Consider the following 22,646-nt stretch of genomic DNA (forward strand, 5'->3'; position numbering starts at 1 on the left):
AACATGGAAAAACCCTGTCTCTACTAAAAATACAAAATTAGCCAGGTATGGTGGCACATGCCTATAATCCCAGCTATTCAGGAGGCTGAGGCAGGAGAATTGCTTGAACCCAGGAGGCAGAGGTTGCGGTGAGCCGAGATCATGCCACTACACTCCAGCCTGGGCAACAAGAGCAAAACTCTGTCTCAAAAAAAAAAAAAAAAAGAAAGAAAAAAGAAAAAGAAGAAAGTGGCAGTGATGGAAGAACCTCTCTTCCAAGCCTCAACCTCTCTCCTTAGCATCAAACACATTTCCAATTATCTATCAGCCACCTCTGCACCCCATCATGTGCACCTCAGAAAACTCCAATTCTCCATAGCCCAAACAAACTAATTATTCCCCTACACCAAAATCTTCTGATTTCTGATGATGTCAGCCACATCAATTTGGCTTCCCAAAGCAGAAACATCAATGTCATCTTCAATCACATGCGACTAATTAACAACACCTGTGGTACATTTTACCCCAACATCTGTTCCCTCCTCTTCCATTCTCACTGCCCATGTCCGTGGTCAGACCTAATCTCTAACATGGTCTCCCAAACTTCTGGTCTCTCTTCCACACAACTACAGGGATCTTCCTAAAACACAGTGATCAAGCCACAGGCTTCCTTGTAAACCTCAGACGTCTCTCCCACTGCCTAAATGATAAGTCCCAACTCCTCACACGGCATTCATGGCCTTTCTGGATCTGGCCCTGATTATAGCACCCTCACCAGCCCCTCATCCTCTCCATGTATTTTTCACCCTAACCAGACCAAACTCAACATGCGGCTTCCTTTGGCTGGAATCCTTCACCCCAAGGCCACCAAGGGCCCATTTTCAATCTTTTTTTGTTTTTTTTTTTGTTTTTTGAAACCGAGTCTCGCTCCCAAAGTGCTGGCATTACAGGCGTGAGCCACTGCGCCCGGCCCATTTTCAATCTTCAAAGCCCAACTCTCATGCAATTTTTTGTTAAGCCTTCCTCAATTAATACCCAGTCTCTTATGTTTATTTTCTTTATAATGGCTACCTTCTAAAATGGGGTTGAAGCAGCTTACGAATTATACACACAATACAACTAGATTTTTTTTTTTTTTTTTTTTTTTTGAGAGAGATTGAGGAGAGACTATCAGGGCAAAGATAAGACAAAGTCAAAAGAGATCAAAGCTAGGTGGTAAAGGAGCATTCAAAACCTGTGTCATGGCTGGGCGCAGTGGCTCACACTTATAATCCTAACACCTTGGGAGGCCGAGGTGGGCGGATCACCTGAGGTCAGGAGTTCGAGACCAGCCTGGCCAACATGGTGAAACCCCATCTCTGCTAAAACTACAAAAATTAGCTGGGTGTGGTGATGGGCGCCTGTAATCTCAGCTACTTGGGAGGCTGAGACAAGAGACTCGCTTGAACTCAAGAGGTGGAGACTGCAGTGAGCTGAGATCATGCCACTGCACTCCAGCCTGGATGACAGAGCGAGACTCTGTCTCAACAAACAAACAAACAAACAAAAAAACCCCACAAAACAAAAACCTCTGTCATAATGTCTCATACTTATCTTGTTAGATATAGATTGGCCCTGAGTTCCCACTGGCTCAGAATGAGTTACTCTTCTATGAGCTCGCTGCCAGTTGTACATGACTGTACTGTAACACTTCCCATTTTTTTTTTTCAATTTGCTCTTTGCGTCCATCTCCCACACTGGACTGGGAAATTCCTAGGGAATACGTAATTTCTGACTCATTGCTGTATCCCCAGAATGTAACATATGACTCAGCACGCGACTGGTGCTCAGCAGACATTTGTTGAATGAATGTTATCACGGACAGGGAAAACGGCACTAGGGCTTGTTGAACTGCACACCAGGTATGTGAAAAAACATTATTTTATCCTCACAAAAAAATGTACAAAGCTAAGAAATGGCAGAGCTAGGATTCAAACCCCAAACACTCTATCTCTCCAAAGCAATTGCTCTTCCAACTATGCATGGTGTTCCCTACCTTCACCATCGCTACGTACCCACCTACTCTCTGCTTCAATGCCTGGTTAAAAACAAAAAAAAACACCCTTCTCCCAGGATTCTTTCCTACTCACTCAGGACAGGAGTGCCTGAGTTCAGTCCTTGATCTTCCACAATACGTTAAGTAACAAATCATCACAAACCGGGAGAGGAAAGGGTGCCCCCTTGGTAGCTGAGAACTGAACAGCCTGTTGGGTATTCTGCAGATGGTGGGGTGAAGTCCTCAGCTCCTCCTTCTCCTGCCTTTCCCCATAGGTGCAGTGCCTGGGCCCTTCCTGCCTCACTTCCTTCTTCAGGATCCAAAGCCTTTTTAGTCCTCCCCATTCTAAAATGAAACCCAAAATAATTTCCTCAGGCCCATTACTTCTCTAACCCAATGAATGGTGTTGAAAATGCTCTCCTCCATTTTATCAGTGAGACCTTTGTATTTTAAGCATCTCATCAACCATTAGGGCTGGCAAGCATCCCCATGGCCTGAAACACAAGAATTCTGTGAGAAGGGATAATGGCATGTTAGGAGGCCCAACCACCCCACCCTCCATCAATCTGAATATTTTTGGCCTGGCCTGGGAGTAAAAAGAGACATCCTACAACATCCCTCCCCACCTCCTGACCCAGCAGCCTTCGTCCCTCATCCCGGTTCTCCAAGGGAGGGCTGAAATCTGGCCCAGAAATCCTGGTCCAGAATTGTGCAGGGGAGGGATGGTGAACCCTGGTACCTTCCTCTACATCTTCTTCCAGGACTTCAGAATCCTTCTTCTCCCCCTAGTCCATCCCATGTCTCCCTCTGGCCCCAGACTTCCACAGCCGTCCTCAATTCTAACTTATAAACTATGTTTTTGAATTAGTATTCAGCAATTTCCTTGGAATACAACCATCTTCTCTGACATGCTGAAAGGCACACTCTCTGGCCTTGATATTACCCTACCTCCAGTTTTAAATGTATGACAAATATATCCCTCCATCCTACAACTACTCTCCTCAATACTGCAGGAACGTCTGTAATCTTAGATGTTATCACACCTAATACCCAATCTCCTGAATGGGAATAGGGAGACTACATTTTTCACTGTTTAGTACTCCTAAATAAAGATTATTCATGCAATTTACAGTAACTACCTCATAGCGCCAGTGTGATGATTCAATGACAATTCATGCCAACTGTTCAGTACCTAGGGCCTGGTATATACAAAGTGCTCAAAATTTAGCTGTTATCATTTATATACATTATCTTTCACAAGAGCACCTGAGGGTAGATATAATACCACTCCCCCCCGCCCCCGACCCCCGCCTCTAATTTACAGAAACAGTAGCCCCGGCTCCGAGTAAAGGAGCTTTCCCAAGGTCAGTCGAGCAAGGATGTGATGCTTGGCCTTCATCCTGCAAGTGAGAGACCCCTCCCGTTACACTCTGGACGGGCGGGGCACTGGGGGTCTTAAAGGAGCCAAGTATGGAAAAGCGCCGAGCACAGTGATCAGCACACAGTGGGGACACCGGGATGGGAAGACCGCGGTATTGCGGGTCACCTGGATTCCCCCCAAGCAGCTCCCCCAGCCCGGGAGTCCAGAGCCCACCCCACTCCCTGCCATGGGCGCGCCACTGAGTCCCCCGGAGGCCCGCGCCCCGGGGCTTTGTAGGCAGCAGGCCGGCCCTACTCACCGAGTCCCATCGCAGCGCGCGGAGGCGGTCGCCTGGCGCCCAGCCTGCAAGGCAGGGGTCGCAGCGGCTCGGCCCGAAAACCCGCCATGCCGGCCCCCGGCCCCTGCACGCCCGTCCCGCGCCCCCCCGCCCCCGCCCCGCTGCTGCCCGCCCGGGAGGGGAGCCTCCTACCTGCAGCGGCGGCGCGGCGGCCGCGGCGACCGGGGGAGGGGCCGGCGAGGCGCGAGCGCGGGCGGCCTGGGCTCTTCTGGCAAGCAGGGCGGCCAGGAGGGCCGCGGGCTCCCGAGCGCCGGGCGGCGGCGGCGGCGCGCCCCCGGCCGGCCAGGCCCCGCCGCGCGCGCCGCGGCCACAAAGCCCGGACGCCGCCGCCCCCTCGCGGACCGCCCGCCGCTTGCCGGTCCGTAGGCGCTGCCGAGGACGGCGGGAGCGCGGCCCCGCGCCAGTCCCCACTTCCCCGAGCTGTGGCCGCCGGCCTCCCGGGGACTGGGGCGGGGCGCGGGGTGCCCCCCGCCCACCTGCCCGTCCGCACCGACCCCGCTCCTGACATCCTCGGGCTGAAGTCCTCGTACTGATTTAGTTGCCTTTTTCCCCCCACCTTTGCAGAGGAGCTCCTGGAGGGGCCTGAAAAACTGTTTTATTTCTATTAACAACAGAAGAATACATTTGTCACACGAGATTTGGCGGCCATGGACACGAGTTAGTTCAGTCCAGGTCCCCCGACTGAAATAGGCCCTTTTCTTTTAGGACTCCTTGTTACTTGAGACAGCCAATCCCCCTATGCTGAGTTTATCACAGACTTCTGTTAATCTGCGGAATGTGCCTCCCCCAGATAGCGACTGTGCTCACTGGAGCCCAGGACCTGTCTTGGACACTGTGCTGACTCAGTTGGAATTAATGCGTGTGTAAATGCATGCACAACAGCTCAAACTGTCGGGACAAGCCACTCTTTGCCCCTTCCGCAAACAGAGTGGCTGAATGTTTCTTTTGCCCTGAATCCATTAGGAAGATTCCAAGCCCAGAGAAAGGCAGAGAAGGCTTTTTAACTTTTTTTTTTTTTTTTTTTGAGGTGAAATTCACAAGACATAAACCATTTAAAAGAGAACGATTCAGTGGCATTTATTACATTCATAATGTTGAGCAACCACTACTTCTATCTAGTTCTGAAACTTCGATCACTTCATTAAGCAGTAATTCCCCAGTCCCTCCTTCCTCCAGACCCTGGCAACCACTCAGCTATTTTCTGTCTCTGTGAGTTTACTTTTTCTGGATATTTCATATAAATGGAACCATACAATATGCGGCCTTTTGTGTCGTTTCTTTGACTTAGCCAGTATTTAAGATTCACCCATGTTGAGGCGTGGATCAGTACTTCATTCGTTTTTATGACTGATTAATATCCCATTGTATGTGTATATTACAATTTGTTTATTCATTCATCCCTTGATAGATATTTGGGTTATTTCCACCTTTTGGCCATTGTGAATAGTGCTGCTGTGAACATGCCTGTACACATATTTGAGTACCTGTTCCCAGTTCTTTTGGATACATACCTAGGAGTGGACTTTCTAGGTCATAGGGTAATTCTATGTTTAACTTTTCCAGGAACTGCCAAAAAGTTTTCCACAGCAGCTGAATGAATCATTTTACATTTCCACCAGCAATGTTTGAGGGTTCCAAGTTTCCACAACCTTGCCAACACTTGCAGTTTTCCGTTTTTGTGTTTTAATTCCTTGAACATTTTTGAGACTGTTGCTTGCCCTCCCAACTCCCACTATCCGTAGCCCTAAAATAAAAGCTGATCTAGGTCTTCACTATGTGCAAAGAATCACGCAACCCTTTCTTCCCTCAAAAAACAAACCGGGACAGAAACACCAATAAAAATAAAGACCTTAAACTCAGAGCTATACTGGTCCTCATTCTTTCTTTTCTTTTCTTTTCTTTCTTTCTTTTTTTTTTTTTTTTTTTTTTTTGAGACAGAGTCACACTCTCGCCCAGGCTGGAGTGTAGTGGCACGATCTCGGCTCACCGCAACCTCTGCCTCCTGGGTGCAAGCAATTCTCCTGCCTCAGCCTCCTGAGTAGCTGGGACTATAGGCATGTGCCACCACGCCCAGATAACTTTTGTAATTTTAGTAGAGAGAAGGTTTCACTGTGTTGGCCAGGCTGGTCTCGAACTCCTGACCTCAAGTGGTCCATCCCCCTTAGCCTCCCAAAGTGCTGGGATTACAGGTGTCTCATTCATTATTTTAACAATAATTTGTCTGATGTCCAAGAGGCACTGAAATTGTCCAGAGAGCCTGGAAACTAAAATTATGCCAGGGGAGTTGCTACAACGTACTAGCAAACAAACTATGATACCACACTGAAAGCCAAGGCTGTACATCATTTCCACTTGTTTTCCACTTAGTGCCATGTTATAAGTCCATGAAGATTCACGTCTTAAATGCAGATACAGTCAAGGGAAAACTATTGGGGTGTGAAATTAGAAGGTCAATTCAGATTGGAAATTTGATTGATAAAGTGATACAGTGTGGAAAAAGCACTAGATAAACATGAACTAAGTTAAGCTCCTGAATCTCAGTTTTCTCATTTCTAAGATGGGAATATGATGCCTACCTGCCCGGGTAGATAAAAGCTTCTAGTCTTAACTTCAACAAATGGTCAGTGTTATTTTATTGATTTAAATAATGATGACTGTGGCTCATGCCTGTAATCCCAGCACTTTGGGGGACTGAAGCATGTGGATAGCTTGAGCCCAGGAGTTCAAGACCAGCCTAGGCAACGTGGCAAAACCCCATCTCTACCAAAAATACAACATTTAGCCAGTCTCATAACCTGGTCTCAAAATAAATAAACAGATAAAAATGTAAAAATAAAAAATTTAATGCTGTAATAAATAAATAAACAATGGTGATTGACATGAGCCACATGTAGAAGTGCTGCTAAGGAGACATGGGAAACTCATATTTAGTCATGTGTCTCTCCTCAAATTAAGAGAGCAGACTATCTTAAAAACTAATGTGGCAGGGTAACTACTCAGGCCTTCAATGTGGTGCCTGCCTTCTCACCTCTCTCCTTGATCCCTGACTTAGTTCTGCATGCTACCTTGGACAACTTTCCTCCTCCTCCTCCTCCTCCTCCTCCTCCTCCTCCTCCTCCTCCTCCTCCTTCTTCTTCTTCTTCTTCTTCTTCTCCTGCTCCTCCTGCTCCTCCTCCTCCTCCTCCTCCTCCTCCTTCTCCTTCCTTCTTCCTTCTTCCTTCTTCCTTCTTCTTTCTTCTTCACTTTGGATCACTTACATCAAATTACATAGGTTTCTTGAAAACACATAGAAAACACTCAATAAATGTGAGCTATTTTATCAATAATAAAGCTATTATAGTTTCTTTGTAGAAAGTGTTAGCAGAAGGTCAGCGTCTACACAGAGTCTAGGAAAAGAAAACCACAAAGAACTCATCCATGTGACTTGTCCCTTTTTCAAATGCTGGAGGGTCCCTTCAGGAGATCCTGTGATGGAGATGAGTGATGCATTGCACTCCACAGGTTGCTGAGCTAGCTCTACATATGGTATCTTTTTTGCTAGGATCCAGGCTCACCAAGCAATCCTGATATAGCAGTTGATTTCAACGTCTTTTTTTTTTTTTTTCCTTTTTTATTCCTTTTAGAATCAGGGTCTTGCTGTGTCACCAAGGTCAGAATGCAGGTTGTGATCATAGCTCACTGCAGCCTCAAATTCCTGGGCTCAAGCGATCCTCCCACCGCAGCCTCCCTAGTAGCTGACACTACAGGAGCATATCACCATGCCCAACTCATTTTTTAAATTTTTATTTTTGTAGAGAGGGAGTTTTTCTTTGTTGTCCAGGCTGGTCTTGAACTCCTAAGCTTCAAGTAATCCTCCTACCTTGGGCTTCCAAAGTGCTGAAATTACAGGCATGAGCCACTGCACCCAGCCTGGTTTCAACAAAATTTTCTTCCCTTCCCTCCCCTCCCCTCCCCTCCCCTCCCCTCCCCTTCCCTTTTCTTTTCTTTTCTCAAGACAGAGTCTTGCTCTGTCACCCAGGCTAGAGTGCAATGGTGTGATCTCAGCTCACTGCAACCTCTGCCTCCTGGTTTTAAGCAATTCTCCTGCCTCAGCCTCCTGAGTAGCTGGGATTACAGGCCACCACACCCAGCTAATTTTTTGTATTTTTAGTAGAGACGGGGTTTCACCATGTTGCTCAGGCTGGTCTCGATCTTCTGACCTCATGATCTACCCGCCTTGGCCTCCCAATGTGCTGGGATTACAGGCGTGAGCCAATGCACCCAGCAGGACAAAATTTTCTTAAATGAGGGAAGATGCCCTGAACATCCAACTCCAAATACTCTATAGTTCTGTGATGAAAGTACAGATCTCTTTGAAAAATTAATCCATTGGTGTTTAGCTTATCTCTCTGTCTGTTACGATTTTAACTGGCAAATCCAGTCTCCCCGAAGTCTAATTATGTATGGATATTAGAGGCTTTTTTTTATCAGGCTCTTTTGGTGGCAAGGAACAGAGACTCATCCAAACTTGCTACAGGAGAAGGCTGTTTATTGAATCTTAGGTGTTGAAAGATAGGAACCCAAATTGAGAAGGACTTCAAGGAACTTAAAAGCCAATGAGGGCCTCGTGCAGTGGCTTACGCCTGTAATCCCCACACTTTGGGAGGCAGAGGCAGGTGGATCTCTTGGGCCCAGGAGTTTGAGACCAGACTGGGCAACATAGCAAAATCCTGTCTCGACAAAAAATACAAAAATGAGCTAGGCGTGGTGGGAGGCTGAGGTGGGAGGATCATCTGAGCCCAGGGAGGTGGAGACTGAAGTTAGCTGTGATTGTGCCACAGTACTTCAGCCTGGGCCACAGAAACAGGCCCTTTTTCAAAAAGAAAAAAAAAAAAAGCCACTGGAAACAGATTTTCCTCTCTCTGTCATTTGAAGTTAGTGTGTCTTTCTACGTCTCTGCCTCTCCAACTTTCTTTTTATCTCAGTTTTTTTTTTAGACGGAGTCTCGCTTTTTGCCCAGGCTGGAGTGCAGTGGCATGGTCTCGGCTCACTGCAACCTCCGCTCCCAGGTTCAAGCCATTCTCCTTCCTCAGCCTCCCAAGTAGCTGGGACTATGGGCATGTGCCACCATACCCAGAAAATTTTTGTATTTTTAGTAAAGATAGGCTTTCACCATGTTGATCAGGCTGGTCTCAAACTCCTGACCTTAGGTGATCCACCTGCCTCGGCCTCTCAAAGTGCTGGGATTACAGGTGTGAGCCACTGTGCCCAGCTGTTTCTCAGTCTTTTTGTATTGTTATACCGCTCTCCCTCTGCTTACTGATGCTGTACTTGGTCATCATAGACACTGCAGCCCAAGGTCAACAAGGAAACCTCCTCCTTGTCTCTTGGTTCATATTTACCCAGACAAAACCTATGGGCTCAATCCATCGTTTCAAGCCGGGACACAAGATGGCAATCTATGAATTGACTAGTTTCAGATTAGAAGTCCACTTCCCATCCAATCAGCTGTTATGGGATGGAGGGGCAGTCTCACCTGGTACAAAAATGAAAATAGCCACCTGGTACAAACAAGGGCTGTAAGTGAGGGTATTCGCCAGAAGTTGGTGTGGGTAGGTAGCTACACTGAAACCATTGTATTAATATGACCATATTTTCTGAGCCAAAAATTAGGATAAGCAATATAAAATGTATTTGGGATCTACTCTCTGATGGTAGAGGCAGTCTGAATGATGCAGTTCAGGTGCTAAAATATTGCAATTTCTCAAGTATTTTGATAGCTAATGAGAATAATGAAACAAGATCTTTGAAACTGAGACTTTCCTGGAAAATCTGTAACTATAAAATGGTAGGTGACCTGCCAGGTGCAGTGGCTCACGCCTGTAATCCCAGCACTTTGGGAGGCCGAGGTGGGCAGATCACTTGAGGTCAGGAGTTCAAGACCAGAGTGACCAACATGGTGAAACCCTGTCTCTACTAAAAATACAAAAATTAGCCAGGCGTGTTGGTGCGTGCCTGTAGTCCCAGATACTCAAGAGGCTGAGGCAGGAGACCTGCTTAAACCCGGGAGGCGGAGGTTGCAGTGAGCCCAGATCACGCCACTGCACTCCAGCTAGGCTACAGACTGAGACTTTGTCTCAAAAAAGAAAAAAAAAAAGTAAGTGATCTTATAAAGCAGAGTACCTACATCACAGAATTATTGAGAGGATGAAATGAATTTATATATGTAAATCACTTTGATGTTTTCTATATAAATATTAACTATTATCATCACATATTGGAGAACTGGATACTATTTGATCTGTGCTGACCCCACCAAGGTATAGTTATCCTGTTAGGCAATTTCTGACTGCCAATCTGTCTCTTTGCAGATTTCTCATAAATACATCAAACAACAGCCAAGCAGAAGGATAGCTTTTAGGAAGCTTCAGGAAGTAGCAGTGATGCCCTCTATGATCTTACCAATGCACACATAGAGTTGATTTTCTATTTCAACATCCCCTTCCATAAGATGGAAACTATTCTTCAGATTGCCAGATATACCCAAATATCTTTTATAATAAATGGTTATTGAGAGAAATGGAAATACTTCAACCTGCAGAATCCAGCCGTTTAGGGAAATGAGAGGAGGAGCTTGGAGCACTGAATAAGAGGCTACAGTTAGAACTGTTGAGAAGCCCAAAAGCCAGAGCCGAGAAGCAACCTAGAGGAGTGGCGGGCCAGGAAGTCGTGGGGGACAGAGTCAGAATGAAATCCAGGCTGCATGAAAATTCCAGGACTCGTGCATTTCAAATACCTACACCCCATCTTTACCTGAGGGCCACTTTGTCGATTTTAAAATGGCTAGACTTACAAGGTACTGCCACTGGACTTGCTGGTGCCAAAACAATTTGATGTTGAGGTGGTTTTGGTGAACATATTCCAAGTCTGTAATACATGGACTCTGAAGTTTTTGTTTGTTTTTCTTTTTTTTTTTTCTTTTTTCTTTTTCCTTTTTTTTTTTTTTTTTTTTTTTTTTTTTTGAGAGAGAGAGTCTTGCTCTGTCACCCAGGCTAGAGTGCAGTGACGTGATCTTGGCTCACTTCAAGATCCTCCAGGGTGGAGGAGGCAACCTCCACCTCCCAGGTTCAAGAGATTCTCCTGCCTCAGTCTCCCAAGTAGCTGGGATTACAGGTGCATGCTACCGTGCCCGGTGAATTTTTGTATTTGTAGTAGAGACGGGGTTTCACCATCTTGGCCAGGCTGGTCTCAAACTCCTGATCTTGTGATCCACCCGCCTCAGTCTCCCAAAGTGCTGGGATTACAGATGTAAGCCACTGCGCTCAGCCTCTGAAGCTTTTACTACTTGTTTTTGGAGTACTTGATTACCCTAAATAATTGATACCTCGGTGTATAATTACTTATTGCCATACAGCAAATTAGTCTAATATTTAGAGGCTTAAATCAACCAACATTTATTATCTCACAGGCTCTGAAGATCAGGAAGTAGCTTAACTAAACAGTTATGCCTGGAGGTCTCTCCTAACGTGGCCAGCAAGATATCACCTGGGGTAAGAGTCATTTGAAGTCTTGCCTGGGGTTGGAGAATAGACTTCCACAGTGGCTCTCAAAGTGTTGGGATTACAGTCATAAGTCACTATGCCTGACCAGCGAAGAACGTTTTAATTTAACGTATTGTTCTTAACTCTACCACAAAATGAGCAATTAATATACATAGACAAAGCTAAAAAAGCAAGAGACCAATGGAGGATGACAAGATGATGTTATTCTTCTGGAGCATCTGAAAGTGTTTGCTTACAGTGTTTTCATAAGTTAAGAATTAAATATATAAACATAAACTATCAGTATTGTGTCCAATTTATAATAAATATTTCTGGTAGAAAGAATTAATCCAAAATAAAATTGACAATGGCTAAAACTGCACATGGTAAATGTACAATTTGACAAGTTGATTCTAAAATTTATCTCCAAGAGAAAATATTCAAGAATAGTGAAGAAATTTTGCAAAAGATTCAAGATGGCACTCATTCTATCAGATAGTATCCTACAAACTTATAGAAATTAAATCTGCATGTCTCTATACAAGATTAGACAATTAAACTCAAAGAATAAAATAAAGCCCTGAAAAGACTTGGACATGTAGAAATATCATACATTTAGACCACAGAGGAAAAGATTGATTAGTCCGCAAATGGAGTTGAGATAATTAATTACCTGTTTACAGAGAAATAACATTCCTACTCTGCATCACATAAAAAGAAAGATTCCAGACGCATTTTAAAGCTTCATGTAAAAAACATTAGCTAGGTATTAAAATAAAATACAGCACTTCTTTGTGTTATCAGAAAAGGAAATACAGACAGCAGATCCTTGAATAACGTATCTTTCAACGTTGTTTTCTTCTAATTTTGATGAGAAAAAAATGTTTTCTTATATGCTGTTTTGCTTAAAGTTGCAGTTTCCAAGGGCCTATTGACAACGTTAAGTGAGGACTTACTGTACTTTCTTATGTAAAATACTAAAAGCAAAGCCATTCAGGACAAGGTTCATAAATATAACTACGTAAAAATTCATTTCTATACACGTAGTGCCCAGATATTGATTTCTAATACCATTCTCCAATAAAAGGGACCAGGATTATTCGAAAAAATGGCTGATTCAAGGGCTAGGGTAGGAAATACATAAGAGAAGCATTGTGCATTTTGTAATGTTAGAAAGTAAGGAAGAGCTGGCCGGGTGCATTGGCTCATGCCTGTAATCCCAGCACTTTGGGAGGCCGAGGCGGTTGGATCACCTGAGGTCAGGAATTCGAGACTAGCATGGTCAACATGGTGAAGCCCCGTCTCTATTAAAAGTACAAAAATATCCAAGCATGGTGGCAGGTGCCTGTAATCCCAGCTACTTGGGAGACTGAGGCAGGAGAATTGATTGAACCCAGGAGGCAGAGGTTGCAGTGAGCTGAGATCACACCACTGCACTCCAGCCTGGGGTACAAGAGTGAGACTTCATCTCAAACAAACAAACAAACAAACAAAAAAACAAAAACAAAAACAAAAGTAAGGAAGAGTTAAACTATGTACACAATTATGGAGATGTGTTGAAGGGACACAGGAGTTAACTGAAGGTAGTCCCAATGTCCAAAACTAGAACCATTTGAGCAACAAAAGAAAGTAGCATTGAATTCGTTTTTTTGTTTGTTTGTTTGTTTTTTTTTTTTTTTTGGAGACAGTTTCACTCTCATTGCCCAGGCTGGAGTGCAGAGACGTGCTTTCGGCTCACTGCCACCTCCGCCTCTCGGATTCAAGAGATTCTCCTGCCTCAGCCTCCCAAGTAGCTGGGATTACAGGTGCGCACCACCACACCCAGCTAATTTTTGTATTTTCAGTAGAGACAGGGTTTCACTGTGTTGGCCAGGCTGGTCTGGAACTCCTGACCTTGTGATCCACCTGCCTCAGCCTCCCAAAGTGCTGGGATTACAAGCATGAGCCACTGCACCTGGCTGAAGTAGCATTGAATTCTTAATGTAACTCAAAGTATACAATAAATAACCATGAGTCCATACTGTACAAATAAATGATTGAATAAATATATTAATTAATTAAATAATAGGGAAGAGTAAGCAAATCTTCCATGCAGAAGAATTCCAAATAATGTGTGAAGATACTCCATCCTTAAGGTGATGGAGCATAACTCCCCACGCCTTAAGTATGGATTGTGCAGTGATTTTCTTTGAAAGGATACAGTATAGAAAAGGGGGAAAAAAGAAGAGTAACTTTACCATGGAGAAATCTGACAAATGCTATTTCAGTCAGATGATCAAGGTTAATACGGCTAGTGACAAATCATGTTAACAGTCTGTACCCTTGAAATGGTATGATCAGAGTGATACTACTCACCTCTTTGGGTTTCCGCCCCCAAACCCAAACTCCAGTCCAGTGATTAGAAAAACACCAAACAAATCCCAACTGAGAAACATTCTACAATTCTACAAAATATCTAATTAGTACTACTGAAAACATCAAGGCTATCAAAAAACAATAAAAGTCTGAGAAATTTTCACAACCAAGAGGGGCACAGAAGACATGATGATTACATTTAATGTGCTATTTCAAATGGGACTGTCCAACAGAAAAAGGACATTAGGCAAAAAATGAAGAAAATCTGAATAAAATGTGGGCTTTAGTTAATAATAATGTACCAGTATTGGTTCATTGATTGTGACAAAGATACCATTCTAATGTAAGATATTAACAATAGAGAAACTAGGTGTGGGATATATGGGAGTACTCTGTTCTACATAGTTTTTCTGTAAATCTAAAACTACACAAAAATAAAAAGTTGATTTTTAAAAATTGGCTTCTATGTTATAGACACCCTTAACAACACTAAAAGACAAAATCAAAACAATGAGGTACTATTTTCAGATACTAGATTCACCAAAATTTAAAACTGGTTGGAAAAAATGGGTTCTTTCGTGGAAGTGTAAATTGATAGGACCTTTTTAAAAGGCAGTTTCTCTCAAAATGTTAAAATGTGTATTCCTAGGTATCTAGAGAACTACTACTTTCACATATGGAAAAAAGGGCATGCACAAGGGTTTCCTAAAGCATCATTAAAAAAAAAAAAAGTAAAACCTAACATCTATCAAAAAGGAAATGATTAAATAAGCTATGGAATAGTCATATTTAGAACACTGTATTTCGGCCAGGCGCGGTGGCTCACGCCTGTAATCCCAGAACATTGGGAGGCCAAGGCGGGCGGATCACGAGGTCACGAAATCAAGACCATCCTGACTAACACGGTGAAACCCCGTCTCTACTAAAAATACAAAAAATTAGCCGGGCGTGGTGGCGGGCGCTTGTAGTCCCAGCTACTCGGTTGACTGAGGCAGGAGTATGGCATGAACCCGGAAGGCAGAGCTCGCAGTGAGCCGAGATCGCGTCACTGCACTCCAGTCTGGGTGACAGAGCGAGATTCCGTCTCCAAAAAATAAAATAAAATAATAATAATAATAAAAAGAACACCGTATTTCATTGACTCGAGGATGTGACCCACTATAGCCTTCATTATTTTACACATCAAGAAAGAAAAATGATCCTAATTAAGCTATGACACAAAGCTTTCTTGCCATTTATACTTTTTATTTTATACTTATTGAATACGTTAAGACTTAAGACATATTTAATTCCATATAATCCTTATGCATAAATTAAAAGGATTCATGAAATAAATTGATTACGATATAGCTAAATCCTCTTCTCAGAGTCTGACCCTTTTGTATAATGTTTAGACTCAGAATCAATATGCCAGGCTGCTAACCTCCATTCTGCAAGTTCTGATGCATACCCAGCAGACAATGACAATTACATCACTATTGCTGCCTAGCTAGCTGTCAGCAACTGTAAGATGCATACCAATTTGAGAGATCATAAAATGTGAATAAAAAAGCGTGCCTTAGAAACGAGTATTTTGCAGCTGCTAAAGGAACTGAGAAATTGTAAATCATATTGCTAAGAAAAAACAGCAAGTTGCAAAAAATAATACGCAGTATAAGCACATTTATGGAAAAAAGTAAAACAAACCTCTATGTTTGTGGGACATTCACTGAAAATCTGGCTACTCAAATTTTCTTCCTTTTTTTTTTTTTTTTTTTTTTTTTTTTTGAGACAAATTCTCGCTCTGTCTCCCAGGCTGGAGTGCAGTGGAGCGATGTCGGCTCACTGCAACCTCTGCCTCCCAGGTTCAAGCGATTCCCCTGCCTCAGCCGCCCAAGCAGCGGGGACCACAGGCGCGCACCACCATGCCCGGCTAATTTTTTGTATTTTTAATGGAGATGGGGTTTCACTATATTGGCTAAGTAGGTCTCAAACTCCTGACCTCAGTGATCCATTCACTTTGGCCTCCCAAAGTGCTGGGATTACAGGCGTGAGCCACCACATCCGGCCTCAAATATTCTATACTTGAAAATTCTATACTTTAGATACTTGAAATTACCTTTCAAGTATTTATAGAATGGCACAATAAAGGGGAGCTGTGAGGTCCCCCTTATTGTGCCATTCTATATTTTAGACACTTGAAAAGTAACTTTCCTGTTAAGAGGTCACGTGATAAACTTCTTGTCAACGAGTAGTAGGTGGACATTCCCTTAGACTCCTTTTGAATGAAAATATAAAACTTCACAAGAAGATCACTTTTGGCTTTTCTTATCTAATACATGTACACAATTCCTCGAGAAGCAGCAATCATCTTATGACCATAAGGACAAAAGTCACATGCTGGGAGTGGTGAACTGAAAGATAGAAGGACCCTAAGCGCCGGACCGCATTGTTGAGCTGAGATGCCACGCACTCCCGCTGTGCGCTGCCTTCTCCTGGGCTTCTTTCCTTTCCTTTTCTTTGTGTGGTAAAATATACATAAAATTTACCATTTTAACAATTTTTTTGTTTTGTTTTGGTTTTGAGGCGGAATCTTGCTTTGTCGCCCAGGCTGGAGTGCAGTGGCGCTATCTTGGCTGACTGCAACCTCCGCCTCCCGCGTTCAAGCGATTCTCTTGCCTCAGCCTCCTGAGTAGCTGGGATTATAGGTGCGCGCCACCACGCCCAGCTAATTTTTGTATTTTTAGTAGACACAGGGTTTCACCATGTTGGTCAGACTGATTTCAAACTCCTGACCTCGTGATTCGCCCAATTCGGTCTCCCAAAGTGCTAGGATTACAGGCCTGAGCCACCGCGCCCGGCCCATTTTAACCATTTTTAAGTGTACAGTTCAGTGGCGTTAAGTGCATTCACATGGCTGTGCAACCATTTTCACCATCCATCCAGACGTTTTCATCATCCTAAACTCCGCACCCGTTAAACACTAACTCCTCATTTCTGCCCTACCTTCAGCCTCAGGTAACCATTATTCTATGTTCTGTCTTTGTGTATAATATTTGACTATTCCAGATACTTCATGGAACTGGAATCATACAACATGTGTTCTTTTGTGTATGGTTTATTTCACTTAGCATAGTGTCTTCAAGGTTTATTCATGTTGCAACTTGCATCAGAAGTTCACTCTTTTTAGAGGTTGAATAAGATTCCGTATATACCACATTTTGTTATCATTTATACAGGGACATTTGGTTTGTTTCCCCCGGGCTTTTTTTTTTTTTTTTTTTTTTTTGACAGGGTTTTGCTCTTTTGCCCAGGCTGGAGGGCAGTGGCGCGATCACGGTTCACTGAAGCCTCAGCCTCCCAGGCTCAAGCGATCCTCCAACCTCATGATAACGGTTATAATAGCACTTGCCATTTTACTGGGCTTTTTCTGTGTACCAGGCACTGCGCTAAGCCCTTGATACATACGACGTCATTTAATCTTCACAAAATCCCTGTGATGCACACAACTATAATCAACTTCATTTTATACAGGTAGCGATTGAAACTTGGACAGATAACTTGCCCAAGGACACCCATAGTCACACTAGACACTGGAATCTTGATCTGTCTTACTGCAAAGCACCAGTTCTTGACCACTAACGTTAATTAAAAAAAAAAGCAAAATCAATAAACTTGATGTGAGCAGTAAAAGACGCATCGTGTGTAAACTCAGGTCAGTGTCTGATGGGTTCTCTTTGAGTACTCCTCGGACACCCACTAAACGGCCCCAAGAGCACTAACCCCATAGAGCACTAGCGGACTCCTGCTCAGATCCTTTCCGTGTTTTCCTTGTCACCGCAGTCTAAGCTTCGCGGGCTCCTCCCCTTCTTAGCCACTGGCTCTTCCTACGCAAGCGCACTGTGACCCGGAATTTGACCACCTTTCCGCGTGTCTCCCAGAGCGGCGGTGCGGCCGCGGAGGGAGCGCCGACTGGGGCGGCAGGGGCGGGGCCTCTGTGTAAGCCTCAGGGCTTCGCGGGCTTGGGTTGCGGAATGAATGGCGTGACCCTTACTTGTCAAATGGAAGGAATCGCAGAAAGTTTCGATTGCCCAAGTGTTTCATCCATCCATCCATTTACTCCCGAAGTCTGTACAATGTCAATGACTGCTGTGTGCTGGCACCCACCTAGCACAAAGACTGTGCTCCCTGCGTACCCGCATTTGATAGATAACAGCCGTTCATGCCGGAAAAGGGGACTAGGGGATGTGAAAGAGGTTCCTTGAACCTCCCTCCTTGCTCACAACCCTCACTTCCCTATGCTCTCACCCCCACCGCCAAAATTCATAGAGGAGATGTCTGCACCCAGCAGGAATGGCACTAGGTTGTCTCTAGGGTTACCATTCCATGCTCCTCTGTTCCCCTGAGGACCCGTACTTACCCCATCCGCATTCATCTCAGGGTCATGTGATGGCCTTTTTTTTTTTTTTTTTTTTAGTGTCAATGTACTCCTAAGACTCTATGATCTAGGAAGGTAGAGATAAGGTCTTGCTCACAGTTGAGTCCCCTCACAGTTGAATACCCAGATCCTAACACGGAGTTTGGCCCAGGTAAGATTCAGATTTACCTCAAAATAAGATACATAAATGAGCAGCTACTCTGTACAGTGGGCTATGCGATACATAGCATACAAAAATATGCTAAGTCCGCTTTCTAGGAGCTCACACTCTAGGAGGGTTGGGACGCTTTTCATAAGACAAGGTGAGGAAAGGGGGCACTCAACAAAGGAGCAAATAGCTAGGGATTTGGGACTGTCCAAGGCAGACCTTTGATCCCGACGCCGGTCCCCAGGGATAGAGAGAGAGAGAACAGGGAGGGGGAGGGAGGGAAAGAAAGGAAGAAAAGTAGTAATTTTGTTTTGCTTTCTTATTTGTATTTTTGTGCCAAACTATTTTTTTCTATTATGGTTTATCAAAAGTTGAATAGTTTCTCACATCTGCAGCAACCTGGGCCATTATCTCATGAATTCCTCTTTCCTCAATGTCTGCTTCATGTCAGTCCTCTACCCTCTCTCCCAGTTCTTCCTACCGACACCTACCACTCCTCTGATTGTTTAACAAGTGTTAAATTGTAGAAATGGTTTCCGTTCCCATTGTTCAGCTTCACAACCACTTTATTTCTAGAATATATGGTCTTTAACTCATTAAGAAATAGACAAACTGGCCGGGCGCAGTGGCTCATGCCGGTAATCCCAGCACTTTGGGAGGCCGAGTCGGGGGGATCACGAGGTCAGGAGATGCAGACCATCTTGGCTAACACGGTGAAACTCCGTCTCTACTAAAAATACAAAAAATTAGCCGGGCTTGGTGGCGGGCACCTGTAGTCCCAGCTACTCGGGAGGCTGAGGCAGGAGAATGGCATGAACCCGGGAGGCGTAGCTTGCAGTGAGCCGAGACTGCGCCACTGCACTCAAGCCTGGGCGATAGAGCGAGACTCCCTCTCAAAAAAAAAAAAAAGAAAAAGAAAAAGAAAAAAAGAAATAGCTAAACTATCTATCTATATACACTATTTTATACTTTCCTGGTTCCAAAAAGCTTTTCATCCATCCAGTTTTTTTTTTTTTTTTTTTTTTTTTTTTTTTTTTTTTTTTTTTTTTTTGAGATGGAGTCTCGCTCTGTCACTCAGGCTGGAGTGCAGTGGCATGATCTCAGCTCACTGCAACCTCCTCCTCCTGGGTTCAAGCGATTCTCCTGCCTCAGCCTCCTGAGCAGCTGTGATTACAGGCACGTGCCACCACACCCAGCTGATTTTTGTATTTTTAGTAGAAATGGGGTTTCACCATGTTGGCCAGGCTGGTCTCAAACTCCTGACCTCAGATGATCCACCTGCCTCGGCCTCCCAAAGTGCTGGGATTACAGGTGTGAACCACCATGCCCGGCTCCATCCACCCAGTTTTATAAGCAAGCATAGTATTCTTGTAGATTCTTTGACACTATCCCCACCCTTACATTCCCATATCCAATATATTATCAATTTTTGTCAGTTTTATGTTCCCCACATTTCTCAAACCTGTCTGTGTCACGCCACCTCCACCAGCACCTTAATCCAAACTTTTACCTGGATTAATGCTATACCCACCTCAATTTCATTTTTGTTTGTCTGCCAAGCCATTCTCCCTAGAGCAGAATAATAATATTCTTAATATGCAAATCGAATCTGTCATCTGATCCTAACACCTGTCAATGATTTACTTTTGTTTCAAGGATAAAGGCCAAAATCCTTAGTGGGACCTACAAGATTGCCCTGCCAAAATCTTCACTCTATTTTACTTTGTTCTCTCCCCTTTGTCTTTCTGTCTTACCCACTGGGCTTCTTTCAGTTCCTTAAAAACACCCTTCTACCACAAGGACTTTGCACATGCTATTCCCCCACTTCATGTATTATTTTCCTTGTTCTTCACATTCTTAGCACCTACACATCCTCTTGGTCTCAGATTTTAACATCACTTCTTAAAGAGAAACTATCTCTGACTCTCAGATCAAGTCATTAGAAAGATGAATTCTGCCAAGTAAGCGTGATCAAAGCAAAAGTGTGTGTTCAGAACTCCATTTGTTCCTTCTGGTGCACTCTTCACTTTTCTCTGCCATGCCTTATGGCCAAGGAGGCTGATCTGTGTGGACTACACCAATATCTCCCTGGCCTCCCTGGCCCTCAGAGCAAATGAGGGTGTCAAGGTGTTTATCCCCTGCACCTCCAAGCTGGGTCGCTGCAGGCTGGCTACTCCCTCCACCAAGTACCAGCTACAGTTTTTGTCAGGCAGCTGTCTCCATGGAGGTTCCTTTGTCTCCAAGTTCTAGGAACTGCTCCCTCCTCTTGCTCCTCCAGGCTAAGGAGTGCCATCAACAGTGCTGTCACATACCACATTATTACTTCTGGTTCCCCTAATCACTGGCCGCTCCTTTGTAAATAGTTCTTGTATTTAACACTTCTCAAATTACCCTCTTCCTATGTGCCATCTGTTTCCTCTGGGGACCCTGACTATGTGCCATCTGTTTCCTCTGGGGACATTGCCCTGAGGAATTTTTGGTGTAACTAAAGTTTACACCATTGATGTCAAAACTTTTATTTATGGCCAACAAAAAAGGATTATCTAGTCCTTTATATTTATAAAATGGAATACTATATGGTTACTGAAAAAGCATGTTTTTGAAAATAGAAACAGGAGAGAAATATGTTGAATTTGGTCTCAATTTTATTTTATTTAAAAAATCATAACTAATATGTGTCTATATTCAACAGACATGCTTCAAAATGTTAATAGTTGCTTTCAGAGTGGTAAGATTACTTTTTTGTGTATAATTTTCTCTATTTTCCTGGTTTTCTGCAATAATATTACATTATTATGATAATAATAAAGATATATATATCTATATATTATCTATATATATCCATATATAAAGATATATATATAAGATATATAATAAAATCATACACGGTATTTTAAGACATTTTTAATTGATCCAATTATTCAAGTTATAAAATCCATTAATTAATTAAAGTATGAATTAAACAAGACAATGAAAGTATATTGCCTAGGACACTACTTGCACAAGGTGGACACTCAATATATCAATAACGATTTATCGTGACAAACGTTTTCCAAACTTCTCAGTTTTATTAAAATACAGAGAACACAAATTAGACTTTTCTGGATGACTTGGGAATATTAATTATTATATTGTACTTTAATAGAATGCTCTGAGCTCATTTAATTCTTTCATTTAACATACCAAAAAAATCTGTAAAATAGAATCATCCCCAGAGAGGTTAAGTGACTTCCCTGAGGTCATATACAGCTAATTAGTGCTCTCAGCTCATTTTTTTCTCTCTAAAGACTTCCTCCAAGATCTACTTACTTTCCTCCAGAGAAATACTGCTTTTTCTATATTTGTCACTACCCACAACTTATTTAATTCTATTGCAAACTTTTTTTTTTAGTAATTAACCCTATTTCTAATTCTGTAATACTACATTATATTTTTTTTCCTTCTCTCTCCTTGTCTCAGTTCTATTTTGATTCTGGAAATAGATGTTATCAAGTGAAATGAATACTAATAATAGATAACAGTGAAAGAAAATAAAATAGATTCAGAATAAACTTAGATTTAAGAATGAGTTGTTGCAGGTAGCAACTATCTGAGGCTGGTGATGTGGTTGATAACAAGAATTTACCAAGGCAGGTTGGGCACTGTGGTTCACTCCTGTAATCCCTGCACTTTGGGAGGCCAAGGTGGGCAGATCAGTTGAGCTCAGGAGTTTGAAACCAGCCTGGCCAACATGGTGAAACTCCATCTCTACTAAAAATACAAAAATTAGCTGGGTGTGGTGGCACATGCTTGTAATTCCAGCTACTTGGGAGGCTGAGGAGGGAGGATCCCTTGAACCAGGCAGGTAGTGGTTGTAGTGAGCTGAGTTCATGCCAGTGCACTCTAGCCTGGGCGACAGAATGAGACTCAATCTCAAAATAAAAAAAAAGAATTTACCAAGGCAGTTTATGAGAGAAAGTAGTAAAAATGCATTGCAAGAAGGCAATGGGCAGATCAGCAAGAGAGGAGCTGACTGCAAAGAGACAAAGGTTTGCTGGGGTTTTATAGGATGATGCTTGTGCTGGAGAGGGCTATGTGCAGTATCGATAATGCCTTGGTTGCAGTGAACTAACTTGCATTTTTCTGTCAGCTGAGGGACTGGTGATAGCTGGGTGCAGGAAGATTGTGAGTTATTTGCACAGGAGGGCTATGTGTCCTAGACCATGAAGAAAGGCAGACTCACAGCTTATCTGCTTTTTATTTTTGCTTTGCCCTGCTCCCACCAGCCTGACTCCTTTTCCCTAATTAGGACTCCACATGAATGCCATCAACTTTTAGAGCCAATTAATGCCTTGTACTCCCCTGCAGAAATCACACAAATGCCTACCATCACCTTTCTCCACCTTATACTAACAGTACTTTGGTGAGGTATAATTTATGTATTAAAATGAATACATTTAAGTGTAAAGCTTGATAAATTTTGACAAATATATAC

General features: G+C 43.3%; 1 protein-coding gene across 3 annotated transcripts in view; it reads right to left on the bottom strand.

Moving 5' to 3' along the window:
• LOC104670791 (myb/SANT-like DNA-binding domain-containing protein 3) overlaps positions 1-4,039 on the bottom strand; it is a 148,854-nt gene extending 144,815 nt beyond the window's left edge. Inside the window, exon 1 of one of the 3 annotated variants that reach the window (XM_010374139.2) lies at positions 3,694-3,832. The gene's annotated coding sequence lies outside the window, so the exon portion shown is untranslated. Of the gene's footprint in view, positions 1-3,693; positions 3,835-3,864 lie in introns of those variants that run through there. The other 2 variants (XM_030920223.1, XM_010374138.2) reach the window with 2 other exon arrangements.
• Between the last annotated feature and the right edge of the window lie 18,607 nt (positions 4,040-22,646).

The sequence above is a fragment of the Rhinopithecus roxellana genome, chromosome 16 (assembly GCF_007565055.1).
Source record: "Rhinopithecus roxellana isolate Shanxi Qingling chromosome 16, ASM756505v1, whole genome shotgun sequence".
NCBI lineage: Eukaryota > Metazoa > Chordata > Mammalia > Primates > Cercopithecidae > Rhinopithecus > Rhinopithecus roxellana.